The following is a 16764-nucleotide window of genomic DNA, read 5'->3' as shown; positions in this document are numbered from 1 at the left end:
CCCCAAATTTAAGAGAAAGATTGCGGAAATAAACTGGAAGAAAAAATGGGCTATAAATATATCAAACATCTTCAAAAAAGCACACTAAATAACTTAGCATACATACCATCAAAGTTAGTCAAAATGGAAATGAGAAAAAATGGGGGTGTGAATGTATCAAATTTCATCTTCAAAAAATCAACTTTTTCAATCCCTTAGAAAATTTCACAAAATAGCATGTTTGGATTAACTTCTTTTTTCGTTAGAATCAATTTTAATAACCCAGTATAACTTTCTCCCAAAATTGATTCTACTTTCAAATCAATTCTTGAAGGATTTACAAACATGCAGCCAAGGAAAAAAAAACAGAATTGGTATAGAAAGTGATAGTTAGTAATCATATGTACCATCACTTGTGGGAGCAGGGGCAGGAGCAGGGACCTGAGCATTGATTGAGGGTATCACAAAAGCAATAGCAAGAGCTAAGATGGACATCACAAAGAGCTGAACTCTAAACACCTCCATTGCAATTGGCAAACAAATTACAAGCACAACACAAACTCTGAATTGAATTTGAAACTGGTTGAAGCCAAGGTTGGCTTATAATGGGTGAGGGAGAGACAAGGAAAGAAGAAAAATATTGTTTTTTTGTGTGAGAATCTTGGCAAAGCAAGAGCCACTCTGGCTACCAATATCGGTTAGAGAACAAGGCAATCACTAGCCGTTGAGGTATGCCACGTGTAGGGTCAGGATTGTTTGCACGTTACAGTCTAGCTGGAGAGGAAGAAGACCTGGTCCAACTCCAACCAATGAATGATTGGAATGCTTGTTTCTTTACCTTCCAATTTGCAACATGAGATGAATGAGTGAGTTTTCAGTGATTGGTAACAACAGCAACAAGTACAAGTGGTCTGGTTTGTTTGTTTGTTTGGTTCAAATGAATTTGAATTGAATTGAAACATTAGTCTTTTTTAGTATCTCCACTGATAGTTGTGAGTGAGATTAATTTCCCGTCTCACGGTGAGTGTACTTAGCGCTAAAGGTTTGACCAACGAGTTTTTTTGCATTTACAAAAGTCGAGATTCAAACTTTTAATCACTTGCTTAAGGGACGAAATGCCGAATCACTACGTCAAACTATGTGGTTGAATTTTTGTTTATATTTTAATTAATGTTAGCTGTTTTTTTATAATTTTGAAACTCCAATGACAATTGAACCGTTACCTTGGACGGCTGCTACCGTTGGTGGGGCCACAGATATTCAGTTATATGAATGGTAGTCGGTATTCTCAATGGCTCAATGAGCTATGGCTTATCTGTTTCTATGATGCTGATGAGTGATTCTGAATTGGTGTTGTTGTTGGTAACTCATAAAAGTGCAAGCTCTAATTGCTATTACAGTGCAGAATAAACTAAGCTGTAAAGGGCACACATAGAGATTGAAGAACAAAGTGCCAGCTAATGAGGTATAAACTCTCTGGAAAAAGAATATGCTTTGAAGAATTAGCAACTGACTTATATGAGAAAATAAATAAAATAAATGCATACTTATTTCATTATATATTGGGAAAAAAACTTATATCAAAACTTTTATATTTTTTTCATCTCTGATTTATGTCTATATTTTTTTTGTTTATAAGAGGAAGGCGATTCATGTCTATAATTTGTTAAAATTCAATAGTAATTTTAAATGAATGGAGAACATGATTTAAGTTTTTTATTCTATTTAATATCAATGTCTTAGGTACCGTTTGCCCCTACTTTTATTAGCTTTCTCTTCTCCTTATAGATTTTTTTTTTGAAAGTTTCTTATATAAGAAGTTAATTTTTTGAAACTTTCTTACATAAGAAGTTGAAACAAACAAAATTTATGAAAAACTTTTTGCAAAATAATTACTTATTTTTATTGAAGAAAAATATAAGGTTTACTAGCATTTTTTGTCCCTCACTTATCACGATTTAACATTTCTGGTCCTTAAAGAATTTATTAGCCTACCGCATCCCTCACGTTTAATAACTGTTGCAATTTTGGTTTATTAGTCTACCGCATCCTTCACGTTTACTAACTGTTGCAATTTTGGTTTTTCATCAACTTTCATTCAATATTTAACGGGTTTTAATTAAAAAATTAATTAAAAATAAGGCTTGATGAACAGTTTTATGTTTTCTAATTAACAATTTTATGGTTTATGGTTTTTTTAAGTGATTTTTTGATAAAAATATCGTTAACTCTTGGATGGAAGTTGATGGAAAACTAAAACTGCAACAATTAGTACACGTGAGGGACGTTGTAGGTTAATAAATTCTATGAGGGACCAAAACTGTCAAATCGTGATAAGTGAAGGACCAAAAATGCTATTAAGCCAAAATATAATTAAGAGTTATAAAAAAAAAGTGTCGTGAGGAGGTTTTTTTTGGAAAAAATTGTTTTTTTTATGGATGTTAATATGTCATGCTCTAAGTACATTGTCTCTCAAACATCACTACCACTAGCTTCACCACCGCCACCGCCATCACCACCTTCCAACACCATTGTTGCGTTAAAATAACACAAGCAAATAGTAAGTGCTTTCTATTGCAAAAGTAATACAAAAAAATCCTAGTTATCAAACACATGGGACTAAGGCATGAATACTTTCAAGAGATGATTTATTATTTAGGTGAATAAGGATTTGAAGAGTTGTTTGTGAGCATGCATTAAATGGGCAACTTACAAAGGAAGAAAGCAGAAGCTAGAAGTCTTAAGATTAAAATGGTAATTGATTTTGATTCCCCCAATTCCAGTTTACTTATTATGTTCCTTGATTACTAATTTTATCTCTTAAAGTATTAACGCACTGCCAGATTAATGTTAATTGTCCTATCTAAATGCACTACCTAGCAAGCAATCGTCATGTAGACGTGATTGAACAGATAGATATACTACCTAGGAGAATGCAGAGATTGGAGGCGTGAGTGGGAGGTGACTGGGGGAATGGATTGAGAATGAAACATCCACCTACTTTGGCTACAGAGTCTTCATCAGAAATCGACCAACCGAGCCTCTCTTATTGGGCATTGTTTTGTCAATAAAAGGGAAATGTTGTGCTAGGGTTTGAAAATAGTGTTGAAAAGATAACATTTTAGACTTATAATTTTTTTTTTTTTACTAAATTGCAATTTTTATCTTTGTAGCAACTTTACCAATTTAGTCTCCCTACTCTATCTTTGACACATTTAGTCTTTAATTTAGTGATTTTACAATTTTGGTACCCTAGTTTGGTGATTATGTAATTGGTCACCCTATTTTTCTTTTCATAATTTTGATCCCTAAGGGTATGTTTGGTTAGGAAAGAAAGGAAGAGGAAAGAAAACTAGAAGGAAAGAATGGAAAAGGAAAGAAAGAGAAAGGAAAGTGAGAGAGTATTTTAAGTTGTTTGGTGTGATAAAAGGTGGAAGGAAAAGTAGGAGGAAAGAATAGTGTGTATTTGTGAAATGACATAACAACCCAAAATAATATATCAATATCCTACAAGTTCATAAATATCTATATATTTTAAACTAAAGATTAAATAAAACAGTATTTTAATTATTTTTACTATAACAGTTATTATATTAAAAATCTTAAATATATTTTTTACATAAAGTTCATGTAACGGTGCCTTCTAACTAAAATAAGAATTTTAATAAAATAATGGTAAAATGCTAATGAGGGAGGGTGTTTTCATCAATTGAGTCTAAGTCCTCATCTTTCCAACTTTTTCCGCCAAGGGAGAGAGGAAACGTTTTTACTATGGGTCCCTCAAAAAAAAGTCTTCCTTCCTTTGTCGGGAGGAACCAAATGATGGAAGGAAAAATTTAATCCCTACTTTCTTTCCTTCCTATTTTTTTTCTTCATTCCAAACACACCGTAAGTTTATTGATTCCACAATTTCAATCCCTCTGCTCTTTTAATTATGCAAATATGTCTCATTGCTAACTCTTCATCTGATACTTAACATTTTTATTGAGGTGAAACCTCTACTGATGTGACGGCTAATCATATTTATGCGTGATAATTAGGATGCATGTTAGTTGAACAACTTCCAAGTAGCCACGTTGGAAAAAACTAATCAGTGAACAAAGACGTCCATTTGGGTGTTGGGATGAGTATGGGAACTGGTTTGAGAGCGGCATGACATTTGTAGGAGAATTGGAGACGGAGGCGATTAACGCTTTTGGGAGGATGACTGGCATGGTGGGGATTGCTTGCAGCTTTTGCTGATTTATTTCATATCTCTGTACAACAACATCATCTCGTGTCTGATATGGGGTTGTGGGTTGACAACAAATGGTGTTGGGATTTGAAGTGGGTTTAAGATATTGAGGGTAATCTTGAGGTTCAGCGAGTTGAGTTGATGAGAGTTATTTCATCTATTTCTTTGGTTCGAGGGAGGAAAGATTCTTGGCAGTGGATTAAAGATTCTCTGCTTATGAGTTACTCATGGATTGGGATAGTTTGGAGAGTGATTGGGCTTTTCAAAAATTGTGGTCTATTTTGGCTCCTTCGAATCCATTGTGTTTAAGGTGGAGGGTGCTCATTGATCGTATTCAAACGAATGTCAATTTGGTTAGGAGACATATATCTCTACCAGACGCGGATTGCGATTGCCCTATGTGCATGCTAGCTTTGGAATCGACAAATCACCTTTTTTCTCTTGTTGTTTCACATGGCGGGTTTGGGCGATGGTTGCAGCGTGGCTTGGATGGCAGTGCGTTTTTTCTGAGGTTGCGTTGGATCACTTTCACCAGTTTGTGGGTGTGGGTGATCAAACACTGCGGATTGGGAAGGGTCTTGCTGTGATTTGCATGGCGGTTTTTGGCAGTTGTGGATAGGAAGGAATGGGCGAATTTTCAGGGGGAGAATACTGATCCAGGAGAAATTTTTGAGTTGGTTCGTTTCAAAGCTTGGTCATGGTTGAAGGCAAAAAATAAGGACTTCCATCATGCAATTTCTGAATGATATGGTGAACCACTTTCTTGTTTTGCTGTACTATAAGTTCATGTGATGTTTGTGGGTCTAGAACTTTACCATCACAATATTTTCTATCCTTTGCCTTTGCACATACCAATATCGTACTTGATTTGTTTGTAATATCATGAGTACTTGGAGGTTCTAGAACTATGAGCTCACAAAATTGTTTGATGGCTTTGCTGCAACTTGGGGAGCTTAACGAGATGATGGTGTCTGGTGTTGGAATGGAAGCTTCACATTTTACAGTTGGCTTGTACCAATTCATGTGGCAGTTTACTTATCTGATATATACTTGGTTGAGGCTATTGGGAAGTTTGCTTTGTTGGCATATTGGGTTTGGATTGGAATGGGAATGTAGGAATTTGGTTGTTTCATTCCTTTGATTTGTTTTTAGTTCTTTGTGAGGTTTCTTTGGATTTTAGAAATTTATACTCTTTTTCTTTCACTAGATTTTTCCAAATGGATTTTTCCTAGTAAGGTTTTAACGATGTATGTTTCTAAAATCTTTCCTCCAGGAAGGTGGTGGAATATCGTTAATAGTAGAGCGATCTTGTGTTACTGTAAATTATGTTCCTTCTAGATTTTCCTCTTATCTTATTTGTATTGGGTTGAAGTACCCATTGTACTTCATTTCAATATAACTAGCGGAATTATCCGTGCAATGCACGAATTACCTTTACTATAATATCTAAAATTTGTGTAATATTATATTTATGCAATTTTCGTAATATTTTTAATTGCATAAATATATAAATGTTTGTTAGAATATATATATATATATATATGTGTGTGTAAAGTTGATTTTTTAATGAATTTTATATATTAATATTTTCTAAAAAAAAATAAGAGATGTTAATTTCAATTAAGAAAAATCTTTTTGAATGATAATTTTATATAAGAGTTTTTAATTTAAAATCATAATAACAAAAATTGTGACATCAATGGTTTACAATAATAAATTTACTTGTTATTGTTTTATCATTATCAATTTATAAAACTTTAATATTACTTTTAAGAAGTACTCTTATATAATGAGGCAAACAAATTATACAAAATTCATTTAATATTAAGATCATTAATATGTTTAAAATTTAAATTTCATCTCGGTACATGATTGTATCACATTAATTTTTTAAAATGTCTTTACCTATAAAATTATTGAAATAGTGATCTAAAAAATATGTAAAAATAATTTTTCTTGCAATGCGCACTATATATTTACAAAAGAGAAGAATCAAAATGTTCATCAAAGCAGATTTCGGGATTTAAAACTTAAAAGAGTAAACAACATAAATAAACCTTAGAAAACATTTGCAACTCCAGGATAATGCTTTGAGAAAACAAAGAAAATGATTAAATTTTTTGAAGATCATCAAACGTGTAAAATTGTGGACAAAAATCAAACCTTTGTGAAAAATGTAAAATGAAAATTTATTTTAATTCACACATATTTTGATCACGTTTCAGATTCATTTTTATATATTTTTCTATTCTAGAGCTCTCAAGCATATTTTTCCTCAATATGTTTGCAATTGGCCTAACTTATCACTCTTTTATTTAAATAAGACATCCTTATTTTTTCCCTTGAATTAGCCTCACTACATGCTCATCTCAATATCTCACAACATTTGACCGAGTGCCCCCTAATACCCTTTTCCTTGCCTCTCAAATGACTGAGGAAAATACCAAAGTAAAGTGAAATTAAAGATAGAAGAAAAGAACTCCACATAAAGTAGAGTAGAAGAAAGTTGCCAAATCATGCACAATTATATGGAAATTATCATTTATAATATTATGCATGGCGTGTTAAAAAATAAGAAAATGGGAAAAAGAAATCATGAAGAAAAAGATAGCACACGGTATATCACGGAAAAGTGAAGAGAAGAAGTAAATGTGGCAGTTGAGTTTTTTCCTTATCACAAAAACTAATGTCAAAAGAGGTGTCAAGAAATCAAGAAATCATACTGCAAAGCCTCCTTAAATCAAGCAACCCCTTCCTCAATCAAGAGATGGGAACCCAAAAAAGAGGTAGTAAAAGATAATCGTAGTATATCTGTACTAGTTGAAGCAAGGATACATGAGACCGAGATACGACACGGACACCATAGATTTTAAAAGAGGCATAGCTACTGTTTTGAAGTTTCTGTGCTTCCAAATATACTGCAACTACAAGCTAAAATATCAAGACAGCAAGAATGAACCAAGAAAGAGAAAACAACAAGACATTTCTCTATATATGAGGATGTCATTAGCAATACTAACTTTTAGATTTTAATTTTCGGTGCTTGAGAGAAGCACGGCAGCTAGTACTGCGCCTTCAGATAGGCTAAGTAATTAATCAGCAAGTGCTTTGAGGGGAACAGGTGCTAACTCCAAATAGTCAAAATCATCAGTTATACCGACCTGCATGGAGACAAAAAGGTGCAAGACACATAAGAAACAATAACAGATGGGAGCGGACAGCTTGATTGACATCAAGGAAGAATCACAAAAGCATATTTAATATGATAAGCGTGATAACTTTACCAAGTTATATCATTCCAATAGTAACAGTTGACAAATTTCACATTGACTAGAGATATGACCAAATGAGTCCTTATAAAGGGTAGAGCAATCATTACCTCAAGCAATGAGGTAGAATTAGAGTTAGGTCCAACCAGAATTCTAATAGTAACTTTTCACAGCCAAAATAACTCCTAATAATTAGCTGTGGATTACACATAGTGCTTTGCAGATTGAGGCCTTAAACTGAAATGACTGACCTCCTTGTACAAGTTTTCAAGTTGTTCCTTAGCCTGAGGGAAGTTGTTTGTACACCATTGCTTCAAAGTGAAAATGTTGTCTGCATAGATTTTTTTGCCACAACAAACAGAGATTATTTGCATCCCAATCATGGTATGAACTGTGATATATTAAAATACCAGCCACTCCATTTCTCCCTCCTAGACACAACTCCATTCAGAGAAAAAAGGAAAGGGAAAACATAGAAGGTAAAACCTGTCCATCTGTTAGCTTCCTCTGGCAATATCAATACCGAAACATAAGTATCACAACTCCAAAATTGTAATAATGTATTAAGATTAGGATTTGACTCCTCTAAAGTAATTGGTGAGGAGTAATAGCCCTTGATTAAGTGGCGATGCCACATGGGCCACCGGAGCTCCGACGTTGACCCAGAGCTCCGGAGGGACGAAAACCAAACGTTTTGGCAAAGGTTAGGGACTAAACCCCACCTTTGCTCCGGCGAGGGACGAAAACCAGGTATTATGTAAAGGTTAGAGACGAAAAACTTATTTAAGCCAAAAATCAATTGCTAAGCTTATAACTATACCCATACATGTGTATACTGTATAATTAATCATGCAGTTGCTTAAATCTCATCATTGATTTATCAACGAATGACTATTACTCCTTAATTTATTCTAAAGTAAAACCACTCACACCAAAAGAGACAAATCTTTAGGATTAACCATCAATACCGTAAAAGCACAGGACAGAAAATAAATAAATAAATAAGCAAGCATCTATGAACTCATTGCTTCAAAGGCAGCCGGATCATTATAACGATATATGACGACCTGGCAACCTTCAATTCTTTATGCTTCAGCTCAATGGCTTTTAGATATGCTAGGGCCACCTCTCGTTCATCCTAGCCAAAATGCAATATAAGGATATATGACGACCTGGCATTTGATTGCTACAGAGAATCAGGGTGAATTGGAATCTAGTAGGGGACGGATTATAACTCACAGATTCCTCTCTCCCCTTCTTTAGTGCCTCACATTGTTCAACAAGTTGGGCATGCCGATTCACATAAAGATATTTAAGTAAAGACCAACTTTATCAACATAAAGATGGGTAAAGGTAGTTACTAGTAAAGACCAACTTATCAACATAAAGATGGTATAAGTATAACAGCAAAATGCATTAGCCTTTTCCCAGCACAGCTAGGAAGACTCCAAAAATACACCCGAGAGACAATTGTATAAGCACTGATCAATTAGAGGAAGAAACCCAAGTACAAAAAAAACTTCCCTCTTTTTGACAATTTTCCTTGACAAGTATCTCATACTAATATGCCAAGCATTCCTAATCTTAACAATGTCAAAAATACTAGAACAAGTAAAATGCATTACTGGTTAACATGTGGTTAACTCACAGAAGTTCCAATCTTATCTTTGGAAACAAGATCATCATCCACTAAACTCTGGATAACATCTTTCACAGACTGAGCAATAACACCCTAAAATAGCAAAAACAACAAATCGGATTCCTATTGAACCCTAAGGGAAATACAATAGAGAATCACAAATTTTTTGCCCGCCTTTTGTTGGTGGAAATGCGGCCGGACTCCTTGCATTGAGAACAAAGATCATAACCCTGTGCTTTAGGCCTCTTTGTTAGTATTTGAATAGTGGTATTTGGTGTAAATAGTTTTGAAGCAATTAATGGCAGAGTGGTAAACTTAGGAAGGAAGTAGCCGAGTAGCTTGATTTAGTATTCTGAACAGATAGTTGAGGGAGGAGCTGAATTTAGAAGGACTAGTTCATTGATTTCCTTGATCTCAAACTCACATAGGCACTGGCTATTTATAGCCATCATTTGACCGACTTAACATTGTCGGTTGCACATGTATGAGATTACTAGATCATTCTAGTATACTATAGCTATACATAGTTCTTTAACATTCTAGAAAATTTGTGATAGATAGAGATTTTAATTGTCTAAATAGTTCTAGAAATTTCCATCACATTTCAACGCTCCTCCTTGATGCAAATTTCTCCAACTCCAAGTGTAGTTCGTAGTTTTTCAAATCTTGGTCTCGGTAACGCCTTCGTGAATATATCTGCGATTTGATATTCAGTTCTGCAGTACTTGAGCTGAATCTCTTTTGATGTCTTAGCTTCTCTGATGAAGTGGTATTTGATGGCAATGTGCTTTGTTCTGTTGTGATGCACCGGATTCTTCGCCATAGCAATAGCTGATTTGTTGTCGCAGTTGAGTATAGTAGACTCATCTTGTTTTTCTCCCATATCTTCGAGTATTCTTCGAAGCCATATAGCTTGACTTGTTGCTTTAGCAGCGGGGTTGACCACCCACGCGCCGGGGTCATCCTGATCTATCATCTCATATCTGATCCCCCCGAAGGGTGGACCATCGTGAACCAATCCGCTAAAGACATCTGACAAAGGGCGTAGTCCGCCAAAACACGCACAGAAGACGCGAGGGTCAACTCCAAAGAATTACGTAAATAATATCACCAATAGATACAGATAATAGAATAGCCGCTTAGGCTTATAGCTAGAGATAGCATTCCTAGGGTTGCATATTCCACAATGAATATAACGACAATAATAACAATTAACATGTTCCAAATAGGATTAACAAGTAACAATCACACTCAGCAACTAAATTAGTATGCATGTTGCATGATATGCAAATGGCGGTTAACCCAGTTAACCAATATGCATTCCGGAAAGGATGGACATCAACGGATCAGCCCTAGCACCAGCCACGGTGGGACCATTTCGGCCCGCGTGCCTCTTATACCAACAACAACGGTAGTCAGATCAGCATAAAACCCGAAGGTCTGCCATTTCGGTCTGCAACTAAGAGTCGCCTAATAGCGCTCTTACGCGGAAATCCGGGTCTTATGACCATTTTGGAATCCACCGAGGTCCGAAGTCCGTCTCGTGTTAATACCTCATTAATGGTGCATGAATGCAAAGTGATTAGCCAAACAACGTCTCCGACCTCACTCAACACGTCGCCACGTGTTCTAGCTAAATTAATGTCTCTAAAAGCTTACCCTAAGGTAAAGTCGATTCTGCGACAAAAGACACTTCTTCACAACAACACATAAACTCAGAAACTTATCAATCTCCTCAACACTTGGATCCGACGACACTTCTCGTTTTCCAAAACTAAGATTTGCATCCTAAGCTTCCTTTCGAGTTTATTATCATTATTTGAAGATTTAGAGGTTGTTTAATGTCTTATGAGTTTTCCTTGCAAAATAATTTCCATTTAGTCTTATCGCAAATCTTATAAGTTTTCGACATCCCAATATCCCAATTAATTCCCCGAGAATGTCTCGATCCACTATAACCATAACAAGGCCCGAATCTCATTCGTCCTATCAAACTTTCCCCAAAATCTCAAAATAAAATCGGCATGACCTGCCCGCTATTCTCACTACTCAGAATCTCAGATATCAGTGAAAAGCATAGTTAACTCAGCACAATCAACCAACATGTCATATATCAACACATTCTAAAATAACCACGTAGCACTTAGCATATAAAGCATGCATCACACATCCTAGATTACCCACTTAGCACATACCATGTAATTCATTCTCAAAAACATTCAGTAGATGAATCATCTACATTGTCAGCCGAAGCCTCAGAAAACATTTTTCCAATCAAACACAAGCAAGTGCATTAACTAAGGATTCAGTGAGAAGCCCTCACCTGAAGGTTCTCCAGGGTTCCCGTCTAGCGGTCCTTCACAAACAATGCCTTGCTCCTCAGGAAATTCCTCAAAAGCACCTTTTGAGCAAAACCACAGAAATCAATCACAATGAGTCAGAAACTCAGCAAACAATACTTACTAAGGTTACACGAAGTAGTATATACTCCGAGGTACGATAATCTAGCGTGAAAGGACAAGTTTTCGAAAAAGGAATTTTCCTTCCTCCCCCCTAGGGTGCTCGGCCACTATTGGTAATTAGGTGGGTCGATTTTTCTTCGATCAAACTTGGTTCCTAGGTTATTATTAGTCGTAACTAAGGGTATTCTAAACTCGGAAAAATTATCGGATCGAAAACTGTCGCAGGGGTATTTTGGTCAATATTTTTGGCTCAGAATTTCAAAACTGAAATCTCGAAAAGCAAATTGGATGGGGACGTCACCAACGACGTTTATGACAACTAATCCTACTAGCACTAAGCTAAGGCGATAGTTTTCAGCCCAAAGGACGAAGCTTTGCCCCAAAATGGGTATTTTAAGCAGAATTGAAACTCGACGATAGTTTTTCGAGAATCGGCGAAGTATTATTAGCTAAACATGCTCTTGGGCACGTAGGGAAGATGTTTAGAATCAAAAATGAAGTATTCAGGATAGTTTTGCAAAAACCTCAAAACTATGAGCACAGAAAGACATAGAGAAAAGTTACGGAAACGACGATCAGAGGTAAGGATTAGCGACTATACCTCGATACCTTGAAGTAGCAACTGTCGAATCAACGATCAAGCAAGAAATGAAGAAAATATCTTCTCCTCCTCCTCTTAGCAAACTCGCGGCCTTTGGAGAGAAAATGGGTGGGTTTTTGTGATTTTTTCTCATTTCTTGGCTATATATAGAGGTTGGCAAAACGCGGGAAAATGAAAGTTTCGCGATTCCGATTTTTCCGGCTTCATTCTCCGTGAATTCTAAGATAGGTTTTGGCAACATAAATCCAAAACTCCAAAGAGGTTCCCTTGTATTTTAGGTGACTAATGCAAAGTTGGTGTAAAAACTATTTTACCCGATAAGTTACTTTTTGTATTGAATGTCGGAAGAGAAAACTTCCTTCTGAAGAAAGATTGAAATCATCAAGAGAAATGGGTGTATGCGTGTGGAATCTTCATTTGAAGCTCCGAATAGAAAAAGTCTTCATCGTCGGTTGATTTTAGGGTTTTTGAACTATCAGGGTTTTTGTTTCGGCAAACTTCCGAGGATTGGAATCGGACGTTCGTAGATTCTAGAGTTTCGCCTCGAAACGATTGTCGTATAAGGAATAAGAGAAGTTCTAACATTTCTCTGAAGATTTTTGGAATTAATTTCCATCGTGACTTTAAGTGAAAACTAGCCATTTACTAGGGTTTCTGTCCTAGGTTTAAGCGTATATCGATCGTGCTATACCTTTTATCAATTTTGATACAATCCTTAGACTTTTCCTGAACTTTCTCCTTCATAAATATATTCCATTCGATAAACTCTTGTTCAGGTTTCCCTTTACGAAACATCAAACCTAATCGTGAATAAGAATTTTATTCACTTAGATATAAACTAAAAACTTGGGTCTTACAATTACTAAGCCATGTTGGCAGTTGCTCTTTATTCCTGTGCCTTATGTTTGGCATTAGCTAGTTTCTTACGTCCATCGCCTCGTCTCTTTTGTTTAAAGACACACTTAGCTCCCATGCTTCGAGCTCGGTGTCTTGTGGACTGAGCGAGACCCCAGGGTCCCTCGCCCAGGGGGCTGGCCTAAGGCGAGAATCGCATCAGGGACTTGGGCCTTTGTCCCGAAGGCCCAACTGGCCCATTAGGATGACTTAGAGGCGCAAGGCCCAACTTCCCCAACTATAAATAGGGGAATGATACCAATTGTAAAGGATTCTTAGCTCATTTGAGAAATAACAAGCTTGAAATTCAGTTACTTTCTCTCTCTAAGCGGTTACATTCTCATTCTCTCTTGGAATCTCACATCACGTTCCTTGCACCTTAGGTACTACACCTCATCTTAATGTTCATGATGGGACAAGGTTGTCTTGGTGTTGCTAGTTCTTAGAATTGTTAGTCACTATGCAAGGTGTGCTAGTGCAGTTGTAACAATCTTTGAATAGTGAATTGCCTTCATTCTAAGAAGGAAGAAATCACCTTAACGGGTGGACTGGACTAGCTTGAGTGATTCATCAAGTGAACCAGGATAAAATTCTTGTGTGTTTTTCTTTATCCCTCATCTTTATCACCTTATATTCTTTCACCGAAAAGATTGACATAATATTTGAGAGAAAGCAGTTATACTTCAAAACTCTATTCAAACCCCCCCTGTAGTGTTTTTCATACCTTCACTCATATGCTCAGCAACTGAAGAACTATCCATGTACTTCAGATTCACCAATCTGCGGAATAGAAATACTTTGTTCTGTGCATTTTTTGACTCAAACATGCCCTTCAATTTCTTCCACAAACTGTGGGAATTAGTCTCACTGGCCACATGATGATAGATACTCTGGTCTATCCACTGCATGATCATACCAATAGTTTTCCTGTTTGTCTTTGTCCATTCTGCATCAGATGTATTTGCTGGTTTAGTGTCATCTCTGTCAATGAGATCATACAAGTCTTTACATAATAGCAAGTCTTCCATTCGGGAATTCTAGATAGAATAATTGGAAGAATCCAATTCACTACAACATTTTTGGCTTTCTGCCGCAGACAGAAAACCGCGGCATCATGTTAAAAAACCGTGGTTGAAAGCTTACGTCGCGGTTTGGCCACGGTTTTTATGTCGCAGTGTATGTGGCCGTGGCCAAGCTCAAGTGCCACGGTTTTGTGTTTTTAAAGCCACAGTTCGCTCAAAAGCTTAATGCCACGGTTTATATAATACCGCATTTGGTAAACCGCAGCTATAGAAATTTCAACCACGGTTTATTGAGAAGTTTGGCCACGGTTACTTTTTGCCATTTATGCCACGGTTTATTAATTCCTTTTACGCCACAGTTTTTTAACCGTTGCCATTAAGTGGTTTCTTCAAAAAATATTAGACCACAAATGCTTTTTAGGACCTTATAAGCTACTTTTTTTTTCACCTGCGGTTGCAATGTAACATGAAAATTTTAAGCCTTATACAATGATATAGATGTGCTAACATGATAAGAAATTTCTATAAATTGACTTAACTGCGTATTAACTAGCATGTAGATCCAATTGTCCTCTAAAAGTATTATTGGCGACCCAAAACATTGAATGAAAAGAAACAGAAACAGAGATACCAAACAACAATCAAAAGAAACCCATGAACTCAAATAAAGGATGTTATGAAATATTTCAGCATTGTACCAGCAACATCACCTTCACGCATTTTAAAAGCACCAAACATAACTCCAACCGGAGCTCTAATACCAGTTGTTGGGAAAAGATGACAAATAATATAATCTGACAATAATTAGCGGAAGCTCCTGGATCGACTTTTCCCCTCGATGCAATTAAAATAGGCTACAGACAAACAATTCAGGAAAAAATAATAAGCACAGAATATTACAAATAATAAGCAAGAGACACCAGAATTATTTTAACGTGGGGAAAACCCTCAAAGAGGTCAAAAACCCACGAGACCAAGCCAGTAAAATTCTCCACTAATAAATTAATGGGATACACTACAAGTCATCCTCGAACCACCAGGGATCAACAAAACAGTTACAATCTTCACCAATAAGGTGGATAACAACATAATAAATCTTACCTCAAGGGTACACTGAACCGGTACAAAGAGAAGGCAAAACACAATGAGAAAAATACTGTTATTACCAGCTCACTGACAGGATTCACACACCGTAATTTCAGCCAAATTAAAGCACTTTAACAGTACCACTCTTCTATCAAGAACCAGTCTTCTCCTCTTTATCACACGGCTACAACAGTCCCAGTTCTTTCTTTTTTTCACACGAGGCTTTATCACTCTCGTATATGCACTGCTTGTTCGTGGCTCTCTCTTGCATACTCTCTATTTCCTTTTAGAATTCCAATTCCAATAACGATACTATTCTAACGGTTCTGTCACATGGCTAGTCAAATTCTTCTTTTCCCAAAAGGAATTCAATTCTTCTCACACGAACGTTACAACTTGGTGGCAGTTCAATTCTCAATCTGGAGAATTCTATTTTCTTTTCCTTCACGTGACTGAAGCACCGACCAAGGGATTAACAAGGGTATAAACCCTTTGAACCAAGACATGGGCTACGGCCCACAAGCTCCATTCTTTTTATTTTCTATTTCTTTTAACACATATGATTGTGGGCTCAATTATTGGAGACCCACACAACATATGTAAAGATCTAGAGCTCTTTCTAGTTTAAAAAAAAATTATTCAACAATTACATGAACAAAATTATTAGTTTTTTATTTTTTGAAAGGATGAACAAAATTATTTTTTGAACACAATCAAATAATATTATTTGGTAAACAAATAATACGTCATGATAGATATTAATTGGACTGGGCGAGACACTAGGGTCCCTCGCCTAGGGAATCTGACCTTAGGCGGGGGAGGCGCCATGACCTTGGGTCTCCCTTCTCGAGGCCCAACTGGCCCATTTGGATAGGATAGAGGCGCCAAAGCCCAACTCTACCTCTATAAATAGGAGGGGAATACCAATTGTAATGGACTCTTAGCTCATTTGAGAAATAATAGCATTGAAATTCAATTATATTCTTTCTCTCTAAGCGGTTAGAGCTTCTCTCTCTAAGCATTCACATCACTTTCCTCACACTTTGGGTACTACTTTCCCTCTCTATGTTCTAGCACGGAACATTTGGCGCCGTCTGTGGGGATCGGTAGATTTCTATTCCCGGACTACGTGGATCGTGATTCAGAAGAGTGAGACTTGTTCTTCTAAGCAATTGTTCTCAAGTTTTTCGGAGATTGTGATCCAGAAGAAGATTCTTTGATTTTCCATACAATTTCTTCCGTTTTCGAGTTTTTCCGAAGAAATTCTCCAATTCCGATGGAAACACGTCGCAGACGACGTGATGAGGATCCTGAGCATTGGCATGTTTCACCGACGCTCCGCGTCAGAGGCAGGCCACGACGTGCGCAGGTTCAACGTGAGGAGACGGATCATGTGACTCCTCCTGCTCCGCCTCCACCTCCTCCTTCTCCGACGCCTCCGTTGCCCTCACAGACGTCCTCGCCAGAGCGGCAGAGGTCACCCACAGCGTCAGGAGGAGAGACTCAGGAACCTCAGGTGTAACACCCCGATTTCCGGGTGCCACTTTAGTAACCAAAAATAACTCTACGCGGAAAACA

This window comes from Lotus japonicus, chromosome 2, assembly GCF_012489685.1.
Source record: "Lotus japonicus ecotype B-129 chromosome 2, LjGifu_v1.2".
Lineage (NCBI taxonomy): Eukaryota > Viridiplantae > Streptophyta > Magnoliopsida > Fabales > Fabaceae > Lotus > Lotus japonicus.
The sequence above is the reverse complement of the archived record's forward strand: the minus strand, read 5'-3'. Positions refer to the sequence as shown.